The sequence below is a fragment of the Taudactylus pleione genome, unplaced genomic scaffold (genome assembly GCF_031769625.1).
Source record: "Taudactylus pleione unplaced genomic scaffold, aTauple2 ptg000473l, whole genome shotgun sequence".
NCBI classification, from domain to species: domain Eukaryota; kingdom Metazoa; phylum Chordata; class Amphibia; order Anura; family Myobatrachidae; genus Taudactylus; species Taudactylus pleione.
In genome coordinates, this window is record NW_028284875.1 from 6,909,141 (window position 1) to 6,933,875 (window position 24,735).

The 24,735-nt window shown below is 33.5% G+C and overlaps 7 non-coding genes across 7 annotated transcripts; all 7 read left to right on the forward strand.

The window, feature by feature from the left end:
- The first annotated feature begins 518 nt into the window (after nucleotides 1–518).
- On the forward strand, nucleotides 519–611 carry TRNAI-UAU (transfer RNA isoleucine (anticodon UAU)). Its single transcript is given in 2 exon segments — nucleotides 519–556; nucleotides 576–611. It is a non-coding gene; the product is annotated as a tRNA-Ile (tRNA).
- A 4,441-nt stretch (nucleotides 612–5,052) lies between these two features.
- TRNAI-UAU (transfer RNA isoleucine (anticodon UAU)) lies at nucleotides 5,053–5,145 on the forward strand. Its single transcript is given in 2 exon segments — nucleotides 5,053–5,090; nucleotides 5,110–5,145. It is a non-coding gene; the product is annotated as a tRNA-Ile (tRNA).
- A 4,436-nt stretch (nucleotides 5,146–9,581) lies between these two features.
- TRNAI-UAU (transfer RNA isoleucine (anticodon UAU)) lies at nucleotides 9,582–9,674 on the forward strand. Its single transcript is given in 2 exon segments — nucleotides 9,582–9,619; nucleotides 9,639–9,674. It is a non-coding gene; the product is annotated as a tRNA-Ile (tRNA).
- Nucleotides 9,675–12,605: 2,931 nt separating this feature from the next.
- Nucleotides 12,606–12,698, forward strand: TRNAI-UAU (transfer RNA isoleucine (anticodon UAU)). The gene is given in 2 exon segments: nucleotides 12,606–12,643; nucleotides 12,663–12,698. It is a non-coding gene; the product is annotated as a tRNA-Ile (tRNA).
- Nucleotides 12,699–15,629: 2,931 nt separating this feature from the next.
- TRNAI-UAU (transfer RNA isoleucine (anticodon UAU)) lies at nucleotides 15,630–15,722 on the forward strand. The gene is given in 2 exon segments: nucleotides 15,630–15,667; nucleotides 15,687–15,722. It is a non-coding gene; the product is annotated as a tRNA-Ile (tRNA).
- A 5,955-nt stretch (nucleotides 15,723–21,677) lies between these two features.
- Nucleotides 21,678–21,770, forward strand: TRNAI-UAU (transfer RNA isoleucine (anticodon UAU)). The gene is given in 2 exon segments: nucleotides 21,678–21,715; nucleotides 21,735–21,770. It is a non-coding gene; the product is annotated as a tRNA-Ile (tRNA).
- A 1,420-nt stretch (nucleotides 21,771–23,190) lies between these two features.
- Nucleotides 23,191–23,283, forward strand: TRNAI-UAU (transfer RNA isoleucine (anticodon UAU)). The gene is given in 2 exon segments: nucleotides 23,191–23,228; nucleotides 23,248–23,283. It is a non-coding gene; the product is annotated as a tRNA-Ile (tRNA).
- Nucleotides 23,284–24,735: the final 1,452 nt, after the last annotated feature.

Sequence of the window (24,735 nt, forward strand, 5' to 3'; positions counted from 1 at the left end):
ATTTTCTGCTTTTTATATTTCTTTGGACACTGACTTTACTGACAATTTAGGTGCTACAGACCAAAAAACAATGTTTACCTTTAAATATAGAGCACAAGTGAGATTTAACTTATTTTTATTTAAAGATACTGCACTTTTTGGTATTATAGTGTATATTTTCCCTATGCAACATTGAAGTTACATATATTTATAGCAAATATTATTTAAGATAAATAAACAGGAATTATTTATAAACAGGAATTATTTTACAATTTTGATAATATTGAACTGTACAGCAATGGCATGAATTCATTGCAATATACACCTAAGGATACATAAAACTGGGCAATAACACAAATGCACAATATAATTGATTAACTTATGATCAGAATATTACTTTTATTAGGTACTTTAGTATTGGGTGCAGTAGTTTAGTGGATTTAAAAAGTAACTAATTTAAAATTAATAAACCAAGTTAATATACTTAGTCAACTCGATGCTAAAATCACTCAACTAAAAATAATACACTTTGACCATGTGCTCCTGTGGTGCAATCGGTTAGCGTGCGGTACTTATAAGACAGTATCTGTTGAGCAATGCCGAGGTTGTGAGTTCAAGCCTCACCTGGAGCAAATGTAATTTTTTTTCTAATGTCATCAGTTAATGATTATCATCTGCTACCTGAACATCCTGATATGAAGGCAGAAAAAAATCACAAACATGACTGTTTTTAAGGTACCAGTACATACATCTGCTTTGGTTCATATGCACTGTAAACATTACTTTAGTTAGTCAACAAAATGGAATGCAAAAGACTACCTCTTTATTGGTAAAAGAGTTGCATCAATCTGTTTTGCTGCAATGTAACATGAGGGTCCACACTATTAGGTCTGGTTAGTACAATCACATTTCATGCTGGGATTTGTAAAGCAAAGAACACAAATAAACGGCTTTCCTATATCGCAACAATTAATGATTATACTAATGAAAATATCAGTTTCACACAAAGATGTTACTAAGCCCCACTGGCCTAATGGATAAGGCACTGGCCTCCTAAGCTAGGGATTGTGGTTTCAAGTCTCATCTGGGCTTTATTTCATCCATATAATTAGTGGAGATGTTCCCTTTGTTCTTGCTTGATACTGCACAAATGGCTCCACCAGAAACCTTTATCTGCTTAACAATCCGGTACTGTTCAGCTTGCAAAATTATGGCCCTGTATCTAAAAGCAGACATTTATCCTGATGACATTGTGGATTAGTTTCCGGATAAGTTTGCTATCACCTGGGACAGTGGCTTCAAGTCTCATCTAGGATGCATGTTCCTTTGATGCTCATTCTCATTCTAGAAGTTATGCTTTTTTTCAATGCAGGTGACTGTCTTAATGGTATTGCATGAAATCCATATATACCAAAACATACCTATTAAGTTTTAATTGCAATTTAATATCAGAGTGGCTACAAAATAACAATGTCTATGGCAATTGCTGATGGGTTTCTTGAAGTCCTTTCATCCATGTCATCAAAAGGGTAATTTTCTGCTTTTTATATTTCTTTGGACACTGACTTTACTGACAATTTAGGTGCTACAGACCAAAAAAACAATGTTTACCTTTAAATATAGAGCACAAGTGAGATTTAACTTATTTTTATTTAAAGATACTGCACTTTTTGGTATTATAGTGTATATTTTCCCTATGCAACATTGAAGTTACATATATTTATAGCAAATATTATTTAAGATAAATAAACAGGAATTATTTATAAACAGGAATTATTTTACAATTTTGATAATATTGAACTGTACAGCAATGGCATGAATTCATTGCAATATACACCTAAGGATACATAAAACTGGGCAATAACACAAATGCACAATATAATTGATTAACTTATGATCAGAATATTACTTTTATTAGGTACTTTAGTATTGGGTGCAGTAGTTTAGTTGATTTAAAAAGTAACTAATTTAAAATTAATAAACCAAGTTAATATACTTAGTCAACTCGATGCTAAAATCACTCAACTAAAAATAATACACTTTGACCATGTGCTCCTGTGGCGCAATCTTTTAGCGTGCGGTACTTATAAGACAGTATCTGTTGAGCAATGCCGAGGTTGTGAGTTCAAGCCTCACCTGGAGCAAATGTAATTTTTTTTCTAATGTCATCAGTTAATGATTATCATCTGCTACCTGAACATCCTGATATGAAGGCAGAAAAAAATCACAAACATGACTGTTTTTAAGGTACCAGTACACACATCTGCTTTGGTTCATATGCACTGTAAACATTACTTTAGTTAGTCAACAAAATGGAATGCAAAAGACTACCTCTTTATTGGTAAAAAAGTTGCATCAATCTGTTTTGCTGCAATGTAACATGAGGGTCCACACTATTAGGTCTGGTTAGTACAATCACATTTCATGCTGGGATTTGTAAAGCAAAGAACACAAATAAACGGCTTTCCTATATCGCAACAATTAATGATTATACTAATGAAAATATCAGTTTCACACAAAGATGTTACTAAGCCCCACTGGCCTAATGGATAAGGCACTGGCCTCCTAAGCTAGGGATTGTGGTTTCAAGTCTCATCTGGGCTTTATTTCATCCATATAATTACTGGAGATGTTCCCTTTGTTCTTGCTTGATACTGCACAAATGGCTCCACCAGAAACTTTTATCTGCTTAACAATCCGGTACTGTTCAGCTTGCAAAATTATGGCCCTGTATCTAAAAGCAGACATTTATCCTGATGACATTGTGGATTAGTTTCCGGATAAGTTTGCTATCACCTGGGACAGTGGCTTCAAGTCTCATCTAGGATGCACGTTCCTTTGATGCTCATTCTCATTCTAGAAGTTATGCTTTTTTTCAATGCAGGTGACTGTCTTAATGGTATTGCATGAAATCCATATATACCAAAACATACCTATTAAGTTTTAATTGCAATTTAATATCAGAGTGGCTACAAAATAACAATGTCTATGGCAATTGCTGATGGGTTTCTTGAAGTCCTTTCATCCATGTCATCAAAAGGGTAATTTTCTGCTTTTTATATTTCTTTGGACACTGACTTTACTGACAATTTAGGTGCTACAGACCAAAAAAACAATGTTTACCTTTAAATATAGAGCACAAGTGAGATTTAACTTATTTTTATTTAAAATACTGCACTTTTTGGTATTATAGTGTATATTTTCCCTATGCAACATTGAAGTTACATATATTTATAGCAAATATTATTTAAGATAAATAAACAGAAATTATTTATAAACAGGAATTATTTTACAATTTTGATAATATTGAACTGTACAGCAATGGCATGAATTCATTGCAATATACACCTAAGGATACATAAAACTGGGCAATAACACAAATGCACAATATAATTGATTAACTTATGATTAGAATATTACTTTTATTAGGTACTTTAATATTGGGTGCAGTAGTTTAGTGGATTTAAAAAGTAACTAATTTAAAATTAATAAACCAAGTTAATATACTTAGTCAACTCGATGCTAAAATCACTCAACTAAAAATAATACACTTTGACCATGTGCTCATGTGGTGCAATCGGTCAGCGCGCAGTACTTATAAGACAGTATCTGTTGAGCAATGCCGAGGTTGTGAGTTCAAGCCTCACCTGGAGCAAATGTAATTTTTTTTCTAATGTCATCAGTTAATGATTATCATCTGCTACCTGAACATCCTGATATGAAGGCAGAAAAAAATCACAAACATGACTGTTTTTAAGGTACCAGTACACACATCTGCTTTGGTTCATATGCACTGTAAACATTACTTTAGTTAGTCAACAAAATGGAATGCAAAAGACTACCTCTTTATTGGTAAAAGAGTTGCATCAATCTGTTTTGCTGCAATGTAACATGAGGGTCCACACTATTAGGTCTGGTTAGTACAATCACATTTCATGCTGGGATTTGTAAAGCAAAGAACACAAATAAACGGCTTTCCTATATCGCAACAATTAATGATTATACTAATGAAAAAATCAGTTTCACACAAAGATGTTACTAAGCCCCACAGGCCTAATGGATAAGGCACTGGCCTCCTAAGCTAGGGATTGTGGTTTCAAGTCTCATCTGGGCTTTATTTCATCCATATAATTACTGGAGATGTTCCCTTTATTCTTGCTTGATACTGCACAAATGGCTCCACCAGAAACTTTTATCTGCTTAACAATCCAGTACTGTCCAGCTTGCAAAATTATGGCCCTGTATCTAAAAGCAGACATTTATCCTGATGACATTGTGGATTAGTTTCCGGATAAGTTTGCTATCACCTGGGACAGTGGCTTCAAGTCTCATCTAGGATGCATGTTCCTTTGATGCTCATTCTCATTCTAGAAGTTATGCTTTTTTTCAATGCAGGTGACTGTCTTAATGGTATTGCATGAAATCCATATATACCAAAACATACCTATTAAGTTTTAATTGCAATTTAATATCAGAGTGGCTACAAAATAACAATGTCTATGGCAATTGCTGATGGGTTTCTTGAAGTCCTTTCATCCATGTCATCAAAAGGGTAATTTTCTGCTTTTATATTTCTTTGGACACTGACTTTACTGACAATTTAGGTGCTACAGACCAAAAAAACAATGTTTACCTTTAAATATAGAGCACAAGTGAGATTTAACTTATTTTTATTTAAAGATACTGCACTTTTTGGTATTATAGTGTATATTTTCCCTATGCAACATTGAAGTTACATATATTTATAGCAAATATTATTTAAGATAAATAAACAGGAATTATTTATAAACAGGAATTATTTTACAATTTTGATAATATTGAACTGTACAGCAATGGCATGAATTCATTGCAATATACACCTAAGGAAACATAAAACTGGGCAATAACACAAATGCACAATATAATTGATTAACTTATGATTAGAATATTACTTTTATTAGGTACTTTAATATTGGGTGCAGAAGTTTAGTGGATTTAAAAAGTAACTAATTTAAAATTAATAAACCAAGTTAATATACTTAGTCAACTCGATGCTAAAATCACTCAACTAAAAATAACACACTTTGACCATGTGCTCCTGTGGCGCAATCTGTTAGCGCGCGGTACTTATAAGACAGTATCTGTTGAGCAATGCCGAGGTTGTGAGTTCAAGCCTCACCTGGAGCAAATGTAATTTTTTTTCTAATGTCATCAGTTAATGATTATCATCTGCTACCTGAACATCCTGATATGAAGGCTGAAAAAAATCACAAACATGACTATTTTTAAGGTACCAGTACACACATCTGCTTTGGTTCATATGCACTGTAAACATTACTTTAGTTAGTCAACAAAATGGAATGCAAAAGACTACCTCTTTATTGGTAAAAGAGTTGAATCAATCTGTTTTGCTGCAATGTAACATGAGGGTCCACACTATTAGGTCTGGTTAGTACAATCACATTTCATGCTGGGATTTGTAAAGCAAAGAACACAAATAAACGGCTTTCCTATATCGCAACAATTAATGATTATACTAATGAAAAAATCAGTTTCACACAAAGATGTTACTAAGCCCCACTGGCCTAATGGATAAGGCACTGGCCTCTTAAGCTAGGGATTGTGGTTTCAAGTCTCATCTGGGCTTTAGTTCATCCATATAATTACTGGAGATGTTCCCTTTATTCTTGCTTGATACTGCACAAATGGCTCCACCAGAAACTTTTATCTGCTTAACAATCCGGTACTGTTCAGCTTGCAAAATTATGGCCCTGTATCTAAAAGCAGACATTTATCCTGATGACATTGTGGATTAGTTTCCGGATAAGTTTGCTATCACCTGGGACAGTGGCTTCAAGTCTCATCTAGGATGCATGTTCCTTTGATGCTCATTCTCATTCTAGAAGTTATGCTTTTTTTCAATGCAGGTGACTGTCTTAATGGTATTGCATGAAATCCATATATACCAAAACATACCTATTAAGTTTTAATTGCAATTTAATATCAGAGTGGCTACAAAATAACAATGTCTATGGCAATTGCTGATGGGTTTCTTGAAGTCCTTTCATCCATGTCATCAAAAGGGTAATTTTCTGCTTTTTATATTTCTTTGGACACTGACTTTACTGACAATTTAGGTGCTACAGACCAAAAAAACAATGTTTACCTTTAAATATAGAGCACAAGTGAGATTTAACTTATTTTTATTTAAAGATACTGCACTTTTTGGTATTATAGTGTATATTTTCCCTATGCAACATTGAAGTTACATATATTTATAGCAAATATTATTTAAGATAAATAAACAGGAATTATTTATAAACAGGAATTATTTTACAATTTTGATAATATTGAACTGTACAGCAATGGCATGAATTCATTGCAATATACACCTAAGGATACATAAAACTGGCCAATAACACAAATGCACAATATAATTGATTAACTTATGATCAGAATATTACTTTTATTAGGTACTTTAGTATTGGGTGCAGTAGTTTAGTGGATTTAAAAAGTAACTAATTTAAAATTAATAAACCAAGTTAATATACTTAGTCAACTCGATCCTAAAATCACTCAACTAAAAATAAGACACTTTGACCATGTGCTCATGTGGTGCAATCGGTCAGCGCGCAGTACTTATAAGACAGTATCTGTTGAGCAATGCCGAGGTTGTGAGTTCAAGCCTCACCTGGAGCAAATGTAATTTTTTTTCTAATGTCATCAGTTAATGATTATCATCTGCTACCTGAACATCCTGATATGAAGGCAGAAAAAAATCACAAACATGACTGTTTTTAAGGTACCAGTACACACATCTGCTTTGGTTCATATGCACTGTAAACATTACTTTAGTTAGTCAACAAAATGGAATGCAAAAGACTACCTCTTTATTGGTAAAAGAGTTGCATCAATCTGTTTTGCTGCAATGTAACATGAGGGTCCACACTATTAGGTCTGGTTAGTACAATCACATTTCATGCTGGGATTTGTAAAGCAAAGAACACAAATAAACGGCTTTCCTATATCGCAACAATTAATGATTATACTAATGAAAATATCAGTTTCACACAAAGATGTTACTAAGCCCCACTGGCCTAATGGATAAGGCACTGGCCTCCTAAGCTAGGGATTGTGGTTTCAAGTCTCATCTGGGCTTTATTTCATCCATATAATTAGTGGAGATGTTCCCTTTGTTCTTGCTTGATACTGCACAAATGGCTCCACCAGAAACCTTTATCTGCTTAACAATCCGGTACTGTTCAGCTTGCAAAATTATGGCCCTGTATCTAAAAGCAGACATTTATCCTGATGACATTGTGGATTAGTTTCCGGATAAGTTTGCTATCACCTGGGACAGTGGCTTCAAGTCTCATCTAGGATGCACGTTCCTTTGATTCTCATTCTAGAAGTTATGCTTTTTTTCAATGCAGGTGACTGTCTTAATGGTATTGCATGAAATCCATATATACCAAAACATACCTATTAAGTTTTTATTGCAATTTAATATCAGAGTGGCTACAAAATAACAATGTCTATGGCAATTGCTGATGGGTTTCTTGAAGTCCTTTCATCCATGTCATCAAAAGGGTAATTTTCTGCTTTTTATATTTCTTTGGACACTGACTTTACTGACAATTTAGGTGCTACAGACCAAAAAAACAATGTTTACCTTTAAATATAGAGCACAAGTGAGATTTAACTTATTTTTATTTAAAGATACTGCACTTTTTGGTATTATAGTGTATATTTTCCCTATGCAACATTGAAGTTACATATATTTATAGCAAATATTATTTAAGATAAATAAACAGGAATTATTTATAAACAGGAATTATTTTACAATTTTGATAATATTGAACTGTACAGCAATGGCATGAATTCATTGCAATATACACCTAAGGATACATAAAACTGGCCAATAACACAAATGCACAATATAATTGATTAACTTATGATCAGAATATTACTTTTATTAGGTACTTTAGTATTGGGTGCAGTAGTTTAGTGGATTTAAAAAGTAACTAATTTAAAATTAATAAACCAAGTTAATATACTTAGTCAACTCGATCCTAAAATCACTCAACTAAAAATAAGACACTTTGACCATGTGCTCATGTGGTGCAATCGGTCAGCGCGCAGTACTTATAAGACAGTATCTGTTGAGCAATGCCGAGGTTGTGAGTTCAAGCCTCACCTGGAGCAAATGTAATTTTTTTTCTAATGTCATCAGTTAATGATTATCATCTGCTACCTGAACATCCTGATATGAAGGCAGAAAAAAATCACAAACATGACTGTTTTTAAGGTACCAGTACACACATCTGCTTTGGTTCATATGCACTGTAAACATTACTTTAGTTAGTCAACAAAATGGAATGCAAAAGACTACCTCTTTATTGGTAAAAGAGTTGCATCAATCTGTTTTGCTGCAATGTAACATGAGGGTCCACACTATTAGGTCTGGTTAGTACAATCACATTTCATGCTGGGATTTGTAAAGCAAAGAACACAAATAAACGGCTTTCCTATATCGCAACAATTAATGATTATACTAATGAAAAAATCAGTTTCACACAAAGATGTTACTAAGCCCCACTGGCCTAATGGATAAGGCACTGGCCTCCTAAGCTAGGGATTGTGGTTTCAAGTCTCATCTGGGCTTTATTTCATCCATATAATTACTGGAGATGTTCCCTTTATTCTTGCTTGATACTGCACAAATGGCTCCACCAGAAACTTTTATCTGCTTAACAATCCGGTACTGTTCAGCTTGCAAAATTATGGCCCTGTATCTAAAAGCAGACATTTATCCTGATGACATTGTGGATTAGTTTCCGGATAAGTTTGCTATCACCTGGGACAGTGGCTTCAAGTCTCATCTAGGATGCATGTTCCTTTGATGCTCATTCTCATTCTAGAAGTTATGCTTTTTTTCAATGCAGGTGACTGTCTTAATGGTATTGCATGAAATCCATATATACCAAAACATACCTATTAAGTTTTAATTGCAATTTAATATCAGAGTGGCTACAAAATAACAATGTCTATGGCAATTGCTGATGGGTTTCTTGAAGTCCTTTCATCCATGTCATCAAAAGGGTAATTTTCTGCTTTTTATATTTCTTTGGACACTGACTTTACTGACAATTTAGGTGCTACAGACCAAAAAACAATGTTTACCTTTAAATATAGAGCACAAGTGAGATTTAACTTATTTTTATTTAAAGATACTGCACTTTTTGGTATTATAGTGTATATTTTCCCTATGCAACATTGAAGTTACATATATTTATAGCAAATATTATTTAAGATAAATAAACAGGAATTATTTATAAACAGGAATTATTTTACAATTTTGATAATATTGAACTGTACAGCAATGGCATGAATTCATTGCAATATACACCTAAGGATACATAAAACTGGCCAATAACACAAATGCACAATATAATTGATTAACTTATGATCAGAATATTACTTTTATTAGGTACTTTAGTATTGGGTGCAGTAGTTTAGTGGATTTAAAAAGTAACTAATTTAAAATTAATAAACCAAGTTAATATACTTAGTCAACTCGATGCTAAAATCACTCAACTAAAAATAATACACTTTGACCATGTGCTCCTGTGGTGCAATCGGTTAGCGTGCGGTACTTATAAGACAGTATCTGTTGAGCAATGCCGAGGTTGTGAGTTCAAGCCTCACCTGGAGCAAATGTAATTTTTTTTCTAATGTCATCAGTTAATGATTATCATCTGCTACCTGAACATCCTGATATGAAGGCAGAAAAAAATCACAAACATGACTGTTTTTAAGGTACCAGTACATACATCTGCTTTGGTTCATATGCACTGTAAACATTACTTTAGTTAGTCAACAAAATGGAATGCAAAAGACTACCTCTTTATTGGTAAAAGAGTTGCATCAATCTGTTTTGCTGCAATGTAACATGAGGGTCCACACTATTAGGTCTGGTTAGTACAATCACATTTCATGCTGGGATTTGTAAAGCAAAGAACACAAATAAACGGCTTTCCTATATCGCAACAATTAATGATTATACTAATGAAAATATCAGTTTCACACAAAGATGTTACTAAGCCCCACTGGCCTAATGGATAAGGCACTGGCCTCCTAAGCTAGGGATTGTGGTTTCAAGTCTCATCTGGGCTTTATTTCATCCATATAATTAGTGGAGATGTTCCCTTTGTTCTTGCTTGATACTGCACAAATGGCTCCACCAGAAACCTTTATCTGCTTAACAATCCGGTACTGTTCAGCTTGCAAAATTATGGCCCTGTATCTAAAAGCAGACATTTATCCTGATGACATTGTGGATTAGTTTCCGGATAAGTTTGCTATCACCTGGGACAGTGGCTTCAAGTCTCATCTAGGATGCATGTTCCTTTGATGCTCATTCTCATTCTAGAAGTTATGCTTTTTTTCAATGCAGGTGACTGTCTTAATGGTATTGCATGAAATCCATATATACCAAAACATACCTATTAAGTTTTAATTGCAATTTAATATCAGAGTGGCTACAAAATAACAATGTCTATGGCAATTGCTGATGGGTTTCTTGAAGTCCTTTCATCCATGTCATCAAAAGGGTAATTTTCTGCTTTTTATATTTCTTTGGACACTGACTTTACTGACAATTTAGGTGCTACAGACCAAAAAAACAATGTTTACCTTTAAATATAGAGCACAAGTGAGATTTAACTTATTTTTATTTAAAGATACTGCACTTTTTGGTATTATAGTGTATATTTTCCCTATGCAACATTGAAGTTACATATATTTATAGCAAATATTATTTAAGATAAATAAACAGGAATTATTTATAAACAGGAATTATTTTACAATTTTGATAATATTGAACTGTACAGCAATGGCATGAATTCATTGCAATATACACCTAAGGATACATAAAACTGGGCAATAACACAAATGCACAATATAATTGATTAACTTATGATCAGAATATTACTTTTATTAGGTACTTTAGTATTGGGTGCAGTAGTTTAGTTGATTTAAAAAGTAACTAATTTAAAATTAATAAACCAAGTTAATATACTTAGTCAACTCGATGCTAAAATCACTCAACTAAAAATAATACACTTTGACCATGTGCTCCTGTGGCGCAATCTTTTAGCGTGCGGTACTTATAAGACAGTATCTGTTGAGCAATGCCGAGGTTGTGAGTTCAAGCCTCACCTGGAGCAAATGTAATTTTTTTTCTAATGTCATCAGTTAATGATTATCATCTGCTACCTGAACATCCTGATATGAAGGCAGAAAAAAATCACAAACATGACTGTTTTTAAGGTACCAGTACACACATCTGCTTTGGTTCATATGCACTGTAAACATTACTTTAGTTAGTCAACAAAATGGAATGCAAAAGACTACCTCTTTATTGGTAAAAAAGTTGCATCAATCTGTTTTGCTGCAATGTAACATGAGGGTCCACACTATTAGGTCTGGTTAGTACAATCACATTTCATGCTGGGATTTGTAAAGCAAAGAACACAAATAAACGGCTTTCCTATATCGCAACAATTAATGATTATACTAATGAAAATATCAGTTTCACACAAAGATGTTACTAAGCCCCACTGGCCTAATGGATAAGGCACTGGCCTCCTAAGCTAGGGATTGTGGTTTCAAGTCTCATCTGGGCTTTATTTCATCCATATAATTACTGGAGATGTTCCCTTTATTCTTGCTTGATACTGCACAAATGGCTCCACCAGAAACTTTTATCTGCTTAACAATCCAGTACTGTCCAGCTTGCAAAATTATGGCCCTGTATCTAAAAGCAGACATTTATCCTGATGACATCGTGGATTAGTTTCCGGATAAGTTTGCTATCACCTGGGACAGTGGCTTCAAGTCTCATCTAGGATGCATGTTCCTTTGATGCTCATTCTCATTCTAGAAGTTATGCTTTTTTTCAATGCAGGTGACTGTCTTAATGGTATTGCATGAAATCCATATATACCAAAACATACCTATTAAGTTTTAATTGCAATTTAATATCAGAGTGGCTACAAAATAACAATGTCTATGGCAATTGCTGATGGGTTTCTTGAAGTCCTTTCATCCATGTCATCAAAAGGGTAATTTTCTGCTTTTTATATTTCTTTGGACACTGACTTTACTGACAATTTAGGTGCTACAGACCAAAAAAACAATGTTTACCTTTAAATATAGAGCACAAGTGAGATTTAACTTATTTTTATTTAAAGATACTGCACTTTTTGGTATTATAGTGTATATTTTCCCTATGCAACATTGAAGTTACATATATTTATAGCAAATCTTATTTAAGATAAATAAACAGGAATTATTTATAAACAGGAATTATTTTACAATTTTGATAATATTGAACTGTACAGCAATGGCATGAATTCATTGCAATATACACCTAAGGATACATAAAACTGGGCAATAACACAAATGCACAATATAATTGATTAACTTATGATCAGAATATTACTTTTATTAGGTACTTTAGTATTGGGTGCAGTAGTTTAGTTGATTTAAAAAGTAACTAATTTAAAATTAATAAACCAAGTTAATATACTTAGTCAACTCGATGCTAAAATCACTCAACTAAAAATAATACACTTTGACCATGTGCTCCTGTGGCGCAATCGTTTAGCGTGCGGTACTTATAAGACAGTATCTGTTGAGCAATGCCGAGGTTGTGAGTTCAAGCCTCACCTGGAGCAAATGTAATTTTTTTTCTAATGTCATCAGTTAATGATTATCATCTGCTACCTGAACATCCTGATATGAAGGCAGAAAAAAATCACAAACATGACTGTTTTTAAGGTACCAGTACACACATCTGCTTTGGTTCATATGCACTGTAAACATTACTTTAGTTAGTCAACAAAATGGAATGCAAAAGACTACCTCTTTATTGGTAAAAGAGTTGCATCAATCTGTTTTGCTGCAATGTAACATGAGGGTCCACACTATTAGGTCTGGTTAGTACAATCACATTTCATGCTGGGATTTGTAAAGCAAAGAACACAAATAAACGGCTTTCCTATATCGCAACAATTAATGATTATACTAATGAAAATATCAGTTTCACACAAAGATGTTACTAAGCCCCACTGGCCTAATGGATAAGGCACTGGCCTCCTAAGCTAGGGATTGTGGTTTTAAGTCTCATCTGGGCTTTATTTCATCCATATAATTACTGGAGATGTTCCCTTTGTTCTTGCTTGATACTGCACAAATGGCTCCACCAGAAACTTTTATCTGCTTAACAATCCGGTACTGTTCAGCTTGCAAAATTATGGCCCTGTATCTAAAAGCAGACATTTATCCTGATGACATTGTGGATTAGTTTCCGGATAAGTTTGCTATCACCTGGGACAGTGGCTTCAAGTCTCATCTAGGATGCACGTTCCTTTGATGCTCATTCTCATTCTAGAAGTTATGCTTTTTTTCAATGCAGGTGACTGTCTTAATGGTATTGCATGAAATCCATATATACCAAAACATACCTATTAAGTTTTAATTGCAATTTAATATCAGAGTGGCTACAAAATAACAATGTATATGGCAATTGCTGATGGGTTTCTTGAAGTCCTTTCATCCATGTCATCAAAAGGGTAATTTTCTGCTTTTTATATTTCTTTGGACACTGACTTTACTGACAATTTAGGTGCTACAGACCAAAAAAACAATGTTTACCTTTAAATATAGAGCACAAGTGAGATTTAACTTATTTTTATTTAAAGATACTGCACTTTTTGGTATTATAGTGTATATTTTCCCTATGCAACATTGAAGTTACATATATTTATAGCAAATATTATTTAAGATAAATAAACAGAAATTATTTATAAACAGGAATTATTTTACAATTTTGATAATATTGAACTGTACAGCAATGGCATGAATTCATTGCAATATACACCTAAGGATACATAAAACTGGGCAATAACACAAATGCACAATATAATTGATTAACTTATGATTAGAATATTACTTTTATTAGGTACTTTAATATTGGGTGCAGTAGTTTAGTGGATTTAAAAAGTAACTAATTTAAAATTAATAAACCAAGTTAATATACTTAGTCAACTCGATGCTAAAATCACTCAACTAAAAATAAGACACTTTGACCATGTGCTCATGTGGTGCAATCGGTCAGCGTGCAGTACTTATAAGACAGTATCTGTTGAGCAATGCCGAGGTTGTGAGTTCAAGCCTCACCTGGAGCAAATGTAATTTTTTTTCTAATGTCATCAGTTAATGATTATCATCTGCTACCTGAACATCCTGATATGAAGGCAGAAAAAAATCACAAACATGACTGTTTTTAAGGTACCAGTACACACATCTGCTTTGGTTCATATGCACTGTAAACATTACTTTAGTTAGTCAACAAAATGGAATGCAAAAGACTACCTCTTTATTGGTAAAAGAGTTGCATCAATCTGTTTTGCTGCAATGTAACATGAGGGTCCACACTATTAGGTCTGGTTAGTACAATCACATTTCATGCTGGGATTTGTAAAGCAAAGAACACAAATAAACGGCTTTCCTATATCGCAACAATTAATGATTATACTAATGAAAAAATCAGTTTCACACAAAGATGTTACTAAGCCCCACAGGCCTAATGGATAAGGCACTGGCCTCCTAAGCTAGGGATTGTGGTTTCAAGTCTCATCTGGGCTTTATTTCATCCATATAATTACTGGAGATGTTCCCTTTATTCTTGCTTGATACTGCACAAATGGCTCCACCAGAAACTTTTATCTGCTTAACAATCCGGTACTGTTCAGCTTGCAAAATTATGGCCCTGTATCTAAAAGCAGACATTTATCCTGATGACATTGTGGATTAGTTTCCGGATAAGTTTGCTATCACCTGGGACAGTGGCTTCAAGTCTCATCTAGGATGCATGTTCCTTTGATGCTCATTCTCATTCTAGAAGTTATGCTTTTTTTCAATGCAGGTGACTGTCTTAATGGTATTGCATGAAATCCATATATACCAAAACATACCTATTAAGTTTTAATTGCAATTTAATATCAGAGTGGCTACAAAATAACAATGTCTATGGCAATTGCTGATGGGTTTCTTGAAGTCCTTTCATCCATGTCATCAAAAGGGTAATTTTCTGCTTTTTATATTTCTTTGTACACTGACTTTACTGACAATTTAGGTGCTACAGACCAAAAAAACAATGTTTACCTTTAAATATAGAGCACAAGTGAGATTTAACTTATTTTTATTTAAAGATACTGCACTTTTTGGTATTATAGTGTATATTTTCCCTATGCAACATTGAAGTTACATATATTTATAGCAAATATTATTTAAGATAAATAAACAGGAATTATTTATAAACAGGAATTATTTTACAATTTTGATAATATTGAACTGTACAGCAATGGCATGAATTCATTGCAATATACACCTAAGGATACATAAAACTGGGCAATAACACAAATGCACAATATAATTGATTAACTTATGATCAGAATATTACTTTTATTAGGTACTTTAGTATTGGGTGCAGTAGTTTAGTTGATTTAAAAAGTAACTAATTTAAAATTAATAAACCAAGTTAATATACTTAGTCAACTCGATGCTAAAATCACTCAACTAAAAATAATACACTTTGACCATGTGCTCCTGTGGCGCAATTGTTTAGCGTGCGGTACTTATAAGACAGTATCTGTTGAGCAATGCCGAGGTTGTGAGTTCAAGCCTCACCTGGAGCAAATGTAATTTTTTTTCTAATGTCATCAGTTAATGATTATCATCTGCTACCTGAACAACCTGATATGAAGGCAGAAAAAAATCACAAACATGACTGTTTTTAAGGTACCAGTACACACATCTGCTTTGGTTCATATGCACTGTAAACATTACTTTAGTTAGTCAACAAAATGGAATGCAAAAGACTACCTCTTTATTGGTAAAAGAGTTGCATCAATCTGTTTTGCTGCAATGTAACATGAGGGTCCACACTATTAGGTCTGGTTAGTACAATCACATTTCATGCTGGGATTTGTAAAGCAAAGAACACAAATAAACGGCTTTCCAATATCGCAACAATTAATGATTATACTAATGAAAAAATCAGTTTCACACAAAGATGTTACTAAGCCCCACTGGCCTAATGGATAAGGCACTGGCCTCCTAAGCTAGGGATTGTGGTTTCAAGTCTCATCTGGGCTTTATTTCATCCATATAATTACTGGAGATGTTCCCTTTGTTCTTGCTTGATACTGCACAAATGGCTCCACCAGAAACTTTTATCTGCTTAACAATCCGGTACTGTTCAGCTTGCAAAATTATGGCCCTGTATCTAAAAGCAGACATTTATCCTGATGACATTGTGGATTAGTTTCCGGATAAGTTTGCTATCACCTGGGACAGTGGCTTCAAGTCTCATCTAGGATGCACGTTCCTTTGATGCTCATTCTCATTCTAGAAGTTATGCTTTTTTTCAATGCAGGTGACTGTCTTAATGGTATTGCATGAAATCCATATATACCAAAACATACCTATTAAGTTTTAATTGCAATTTAATATCAGAGTGGCTACAAAATAACAATGTATATGGCAATTGCTGATGGGTTTCTTGAAGTCCTTTCATCCATGTCATCAAAAGGGTAATTTTCTGCTTTTTATATTTCTTTGGACACTGACTTTACTGACAATTTAGGTGCTACAGACCAAAAAAACAATGTTTACCTTTAAATATAGAGCACAAGTGAGATTTAACTTATTTTTATTTAAAGATACTGCACTTATTGGTATTATAGTGTATATTTTCCCTATGCAACATTGAAGTTACATATATTTATATCAAATATTATTTAAGATAAATAAACAGGAATTATTTATAAACAGGAATTATTTTACAATTTTGATAATATTGAACTGTACAGCAATGGCATGAATTCATTGCAATATACACCTAAGGATACATAAAACTGGGCAATAACACAAATGCACAATATAATTGATTAACTTATGATCAGAATATTACTTTTATTAGGTACTTTAGTATTGGGTGCAGTAGTTTAGTTGATTTAAAAAGTAACTAATTTAAAATTAATAAACCAAGTTAATATACTTAGTCAACTCGATGCTAAAATCACTCAACTAAAAATAATACACTTTGACCATGTGCTCCTGTGGCGCAATCGTTTAGCGTGCGGTACTTATAAGACAGTATCTGTTGAGCAATGCCGAGGTTGTGAGTTCAAGCCTCACTTGGAGCAAATGTAATTTTTTTTCTAATGTCATCAGTTAATGATTATCATCTGCTAGCTGAACATCCTGATATGAAGGCAGAAAAAAATCACAAACATGACTGTTTTTAAGGTACCAGTACACACATCTGCTTTGGTTCATATGCACTGTAAACATTACTTTAGTTAGTCAACAAAATGGAATGCAAAAGACTACCTCTTTATTGGTAAAAGAGTTGCATCAATCTGTTTTGCTGCAATGTAACATGAGGGTCCACACTATTAGGTCTGGTTAGTACAATCACATTTCATGCTGGGATTTGTAAAGCAAAGAACACAAATAAACGGCTTTCCTATATCGCAACAATTAATGATTATACTAATGAAAATATCAGTTTCACACAAAGATGTTACTAAGCCCCACTGGCCTAATGGATAAGGCACTGGCCTCCTAAGCTAGGGATTGTGGTTTCAAGTCTCATCTGGGCTTTATTTCATCCATATAATTACTGGAGATGTTCCCTTTGTTCTTGCTTGATACTGCACAAATGGCTCCACCAGAAACTTTTATCTGCTTAACAATCCGGTACTGTTCAGCTTGCAAAATTATGGCCCTGTATCTAAAAGCAGACATTTATCCTGATGACATTGTGGATTAGTTTCCGGATAAGTTTGCTATCACCTGGGACAGTGGCTTCAAGTCTCATCTAGGATGCACGTTCCTTTGATGCTCATTCTCATTCTAGAAGTTATGCTTTTTTTCAATGCAGGTGACTGTCTTAATGGTATTGCATGAAATCCATATATACCAAAACATACCTATTAAGTTTTAATTGCAATTTAATATCAGAGTGGCTACAAAATAACAATGTATATGGCAATTGCTGATGGGTTTCTTGAAGTCCTTTCATCCATGTCATCAAAAGGGTAATTTTCTGCTTTTTATATTTCTTTGGACACTGACTTTACTGACAATTTAGGTGCTACAGACCAAAAAAACAATGTTTACCTTTAAATATAGAGCACAAGTGAGATTTAACTTATTTTTATTTAAAGATACTGCACTTTTTGGTATTATAGTGTATATTTTCCCTATGCAACATTGAAGTTACATATATTTATAGCAAATATTATTTAAGATAAATAAACAGGAATTATTTATAAACAGGAATTATTTTACAATTTTGATAATATTGAACTGTACAGCAATGGCATGAATTCATTGCAATATACACCTAAGGATACATAAAACTGGGCAATAACACAAATGCACAATATAATTGATTAACTTATGATCAGAATATTACTTTTATTAGGTACTTTAGTATTGGGTGCAGTAGTTTAGTTGATTTAAAAAGTAACTAATTTAAAATTAATAAACCAAGTTAATATACTTAGTCAACTCGATGCTAAAATCACTCAACTAAAAATAATACACTTTGACCATGTGCTCCTGTGGCGCAATCGTTTAGCGTGCGGTACTTATAAGACAGTATCTGTTGAGCAATGCCGAGGTTGTGAGTTCAAGCCTCACTTGGAGCAAATGTAATTTTTTTTCTAATGTCATCAGTTAATGATTATCATCTGCTAGCTGAACATCCTGATATGAAGGCAGAAAAAAATCACAAACATGACTGTTTTTAAGGTACCAGTACACACATCTGCTTTGGTTCATATGCACTGTAAACATTACTTTAGTTAGTCAACAAAATGGAATGCAAAAGACTACCTCTTTATTGGTAAAAGAGTTGCATCAATCTGTTTTGCTGCAATGTAACATGAGGGTCCACACTATTAGGTCTGGTTAGTACAATCACATTTCATGCTGGGATTTGTAAAGCAAAGAACACAAATAAACGGCTTTCCTATATCGCAACAATTAATGATTATACTAATGAAAATATCAGTTTCACACAAAGATGTTACTAAGCCCCACTGGCCTAATGGATAAGGCACTGGCCTCCTAAGCTAGGGATTGTGGTTTCAAGTCTCATCTGGGCTTTATTTCATCCATATAATTACTGGAGATGTTCCCTTTGTTCTTGCTTGATACTGCACAAATGGCTCCACCAGAAACTTTTATCTGCTTAACAATCCGGTACTGTTCAGCTTGCAAAATTATGGCCCTGTATCTAAAAGCAGACATTTATCCTGATGACATTGTGGATTAGTTTCCGGATAAGTTTGCTATCACCTGGGACAGTGGCTTCAAGTCTCATCTAGGATGCACGTTCCTTTGATGCTCATTCTCATTCTAGAAGTTATGCTTTTTTTCAATGTGGGTGACTGTCTTAATGGTATTGCATGAAATCCATATATACCAAAACATACCTATTAAGTTTTAATTGCAATTTAATATCAGAGTGGCTACAAAATAACAATGTCTATGGCAATTGCTGATGGGTTTCTTGAAGTCCTTTCATCCATGTCATCAAAAGGGTAATTTTCTGCTTTTTATATTTCTTTGGACACTGACTTTACTGACAATTTAGGTGCTACAGACCAAAACAACAATGTTTACCTTTAAATATAGAGCACAAGTGAGATTTAACTTATTTTTATTTAAAGATACTGCACTTTTTGGTATTATAGTGTATATTTTCCCTATGCAACATTGAAGTTACATATATTTATAGCAAATATTATTTAAGATAAATAAACAGAAATTATTTATAAACAGGAATTATTTTACAATTTTGATAATATTGAACTGTACAGCAATGGCATGAATTCATTGCAATATACACCTAAGGATACATAAAACTGGGCAATAACACAAATGCACAATATAATTGATTAACTTAAGATTAGAATATTACTTTTATTAGGTACTTTAATATTGGGTGCAGTAGTTTATTGGATTTAAAAAGTAACTAATTTAAAATTAATAAACCAAGTTAATATACTTAGTCAACTCGATGCTAAAATCACTCAACTAAAAATAAGACACTTTGGGCATGTGCTAATGTGGTGCAATCGGTCAGCGCGCAGTACTTATAAGACAGTATCTGTTGAGCAATGCCGAGGTTGTGAGTTCAAGCCTCACCTGGAGCAAATGTAATTTTTTTTCTAATGTCATCAGTTAATGATTATCATCTGCTACCTGAACATCCTGATATGAAGGCAGAAAAAAATCACAAACATGACTGTTTTTAAGGTACCAGTACACACATCTGCTTTGGTTCATATGCACTGTAAACATTACTTTAGTTAGTCAACAAAATGGAATGCAAAAGACTACCTCTTTATTGGTAAAAGAGTTGCATCAATCTGTTTTGCTGCAATGTAACATGAGGGTCCACACTATTAGGTCTGGTTAGTACAATCACATTTCATGCTGGGATTTGTAAAGCAAAGAACACAAATAAACGGCTTTCCTATATCGCAACAATTAATGATTATACTAATGAAAAAATCAGTTTCACACAAAGATGTTACTAAGCCCCACTGGCCTAATGGATAAGGCACTGGCCTCCTAAGCTAGGGATTGTGGTTTCAAGTCTCATCTGGGCTTTGTTTCATCCATATAATTACTGGAGATGTTCCCTTTATTCTTGCTTGATACTGCACAAATGGCTCCACCAGAAACTTTTGTCTGCTTAACAATCCGGTACTGTTCAGCTTGCAAAATTATGGCCCTGTATCTAAAAGCAGACATTTATCCTGATGACATTGTGGATTAGTTTCCGGATAAGTTTGCTATCACCTGGGACAGTGGCTTCAAGTCTCATCTAGGATGCATGTTCCTTTGATGCTCATTCTCATTCTAGAAGTTATGCTTTTTTTCAATGCAGGTGACTGTCTTAATGGTATTGCATGAAATCCATATATACCAAAACATACCTATTAAGTTTTAATTGCAATTTAATATCAGAGTGGCTACAAAATAACAATGTCTATGGCAATTGCTGATGGGTTTCTTGAAGTCCTTTCATCCATGTCATCAAAAGGGTAATTTTCTGCTTTTTATATTTCTTTGGACACTGACTTTACTGACAATTTAGGTGCTACAGACCAAAAAAACAATGTTTACCTTTAAATATAGAGCACAAGTGAGATTTAACTTATTTTTATTTAAAGATACTGCACTTTTTGGTATTATAGTGTATATTTTCCCTATGCAACATTGAAGTTACATATATTTATAGCAAATATTATTTAAGATAAATAAACAGGAATTATTTATAAACAGGAATTATTTTACAATTTTGATAATATTGAACTGTACAGCAATGGCATGAATTCATTGCAATATACACCTAAGGATACATAAAACTGGGCAATAACACAAATGCACAATATAATTGATTAACTTATGATCAGAATATTACTTTTATTAGGTACTTTAGTATTGGGTGCAGTAGTTTAGTTGATTTAAAAAGTAACTAATTTAAAATTAATAAACCAAGTTAATATACTTAGTCAACTCGATGCTAAAATCACTCAACTAAAAATAATACACTTTGACCATGTGCTCCTGTGGCGCAATTGTTTAGCGTGCGGTACTTATAAGACAGTATCTGTTGAGCAATGCCGAGGTTGTGAGTTCAAGCCTCACCTGGAGCAAATGTAATTTTTTTTCTAATGTCATCAGTTAATGATTATCATCTGCTACCTGAACAACCTGATATGAAGGCAGAAAAAAATCACAAACATGACTGTTTTTAAGGTACCAGTACACACATCTGCTTTGGTTCATATGCACTGTAAACATTACTTTAGTTAGTCAACAAAATGGAATGCAAAAGACTACCTCTTTATTGGTAAAAGAGTTGCATCAATCTGTTTTGCTGCAATGTAACATGAGGGTCCACACTATTAGGTCTGGTTAGTACAATCACATTTCATGCTGGGATTTGTAAAGCAAAGAACACAAATAAACGGCTTTCCAATATCGCAACAATTAATGATTATACTAATGAAAATATCAGTTTCACACAAAGATGTTACTAAGCCCCACTGGCCTAATGGATAAGGCACTGGCCTCCTAAGCTAGGGATTGTGGTTTCAAGTCTCATCTGGGCTTTATTTCATCCATATAATTACTGGAGATGTTCCCTTTGTTCTTGCTTGATACTGCACAAATGGCTCCACCAGAAACTTTTATCTGCTTAACAATCCGGTACTGTTCAGCTTGCAAAATTATGGCCCTGTATCTAAAAGCAGACATTTATCCTGATGACATTGTGGATTAGTTTCCGGATAAGTTTGCTATCACCTGGGACAGTGGCTTCAAGTCTCATCTAGGATGCACGTTCCTTTGATGCTCATTCTCATTCTAGAAGTTATGCTTTTTTTCAATGCAGGTGACTGTCTTAATGGTATTGCATGAAATCCATATATACCAAAACATACCTATTAAGTTTTAATTGCAATTTAATATCAGAGTGGCTACAAAATAACAATGTATATGGCAATTGCTAATGGGTTTCTTGAAGTCCTTTCATCCATGTCATCAAAAGGGTAATTTTCTGCTTTTTATATTTCTTTGGACACTGACTTTACTGACAATTTAGGTGCTACAGACCAAAAAAAACAATGTTTACCTTTAAATATAGAGCACAAGTGAGATTTAACTTATTTTTATTTAAAGATACTGCACTTTTTGGTATTATAGTGTATATTTTCCCTATGCAACATTGAAGTTGCATATATTTATAGCAAATATTATTTAAGATAAATAAACAGAAATTATTTATAAACAGGAATTATTTTACAATTTTGATAATATTGAACTGTACAGCAATGGCATGAATTCATTGCAATATACACCTAAGGATACATAAAACTGGGCAATAACACAAATGCACAATATAATTGATTAACTTATGATTAGAATATTACTTTTATTAGGTACTTTAGTATTGGGTGCAGTAGTTTAGTGGATTTAAAAAGTAACTAATTTAAAATTAATAAACCAAGTTAATATACTTAGTCAACTCGATGCTAAAATCACTCATCTAAAAATAATATGCTTTGACCATGTGCTCCTGTGGCGCAATCGGTTAGCGCGCGGTACTTATAAGACAGTATCTGTTGAGCAATGCCGAGGTTGTGAGTTCAAGCCTCACCTGGAGCAAATGTAATTTTTTTTCTAATGTCATCAGTTAATGATTATCATCTGCTACCTGAACATCCTGATATGAAGGCAGAAAAAAATCACAAACATGACTGTTTTTAAGGTACCAGTACACACATCTGCTTTGGTTCATATGCACTGTAAACATTACTTTAGTTAGTCAACAAAATGGAATGCAAAAGACTACCTCTTTATTGGTAAAAGAGTTGCATCAATCTGTTTTGCTGCAATGTAACATGAGGGTCCACACTATTAGGTCTGGTTAGTACAATCACATTTCATGCTGGGATTTGTAAAGCAAAGAACACAAATAAACGGCTTTCCTATATCGCAACAATTAATGATTATACTAATGAAAAAATCAGTTTCACACAAAGATGTTACTAAGCCCCACTGGCCTAATGGATAAGGCACTGGCCTCCTAAGCTAAGGATTGTGGTTTCAAGTCTCATCTGGGCTTTATTTCATCCATATAATTACTGGAGATGTTCCCTTTATTCTTGCTTGATACTGCACAAATGGCTCCACCAGAAACTTTTATCTGCTTAACAATCCGGTACTGTTCAGCTTGCAAAATTATGGCCCTGTATCTAAAAGCAGACATTTATCCTGATGACATTGTGGATTAGTTTCCGGATAAGTTTGCTATCACCTGGGACAGTGGCTTCAAGTCTCATCTAGGATGCATGTTCCTTTGATGCTCATTCTCATTCTAGAAGTTATGCTTTTTTTCAATGCAGGTGACTGTCTTAATGGTATTGCATGAAATCCATATATACCAAAACATACCTATTAAGTTTTAATTGCAATTTAATATCAGAGTGGCTACAAAATAACAATGTCTATGGCAATTGCTGATGGGTTTCTTGAAGTCCTTTCATCCATGTCATCAAAAGGGTAATTTTCTGCTTTTTATATTTCTTTGGACACTGACTTTACTGACAATTTAGGTGCTACAGACCAAAAAAACAATGTTTACCTTTAAATATAGAGCACAAGTGAGATTTAACTTATTTTTATTTAAAGATACTGCACTTTTTGGTATTATAGTGTATATTATCCCTATGCAACATTGAAGTTACATATATTTATAGCAAATATTATTTAAGATAAATAAACAGGAATTATTTATAAACAGGAAATATTTTACAATTTTGATAATATTGAACTGTACAGCAATGGCATGAATTCATTGCAATATACACCTAAGGAAACATAAAACTGGGCAATAACACAAATGCACAATATAATTGATTAACTTATGATTAGAATATTACTTTTATTAGGTACTTTAATATTGGGTGCAGTAGTTTAGTGGATTTAAAAAGTAACTAATTTAAAATTAATAAACCAAGTTAATATACTTAGTCAACTCGATGCTAAAATCACTCAACTAAAAATAATACACTTTGACCATGTGCTCCTGTGGCACAATCTGTTAGCGCGCGGTAC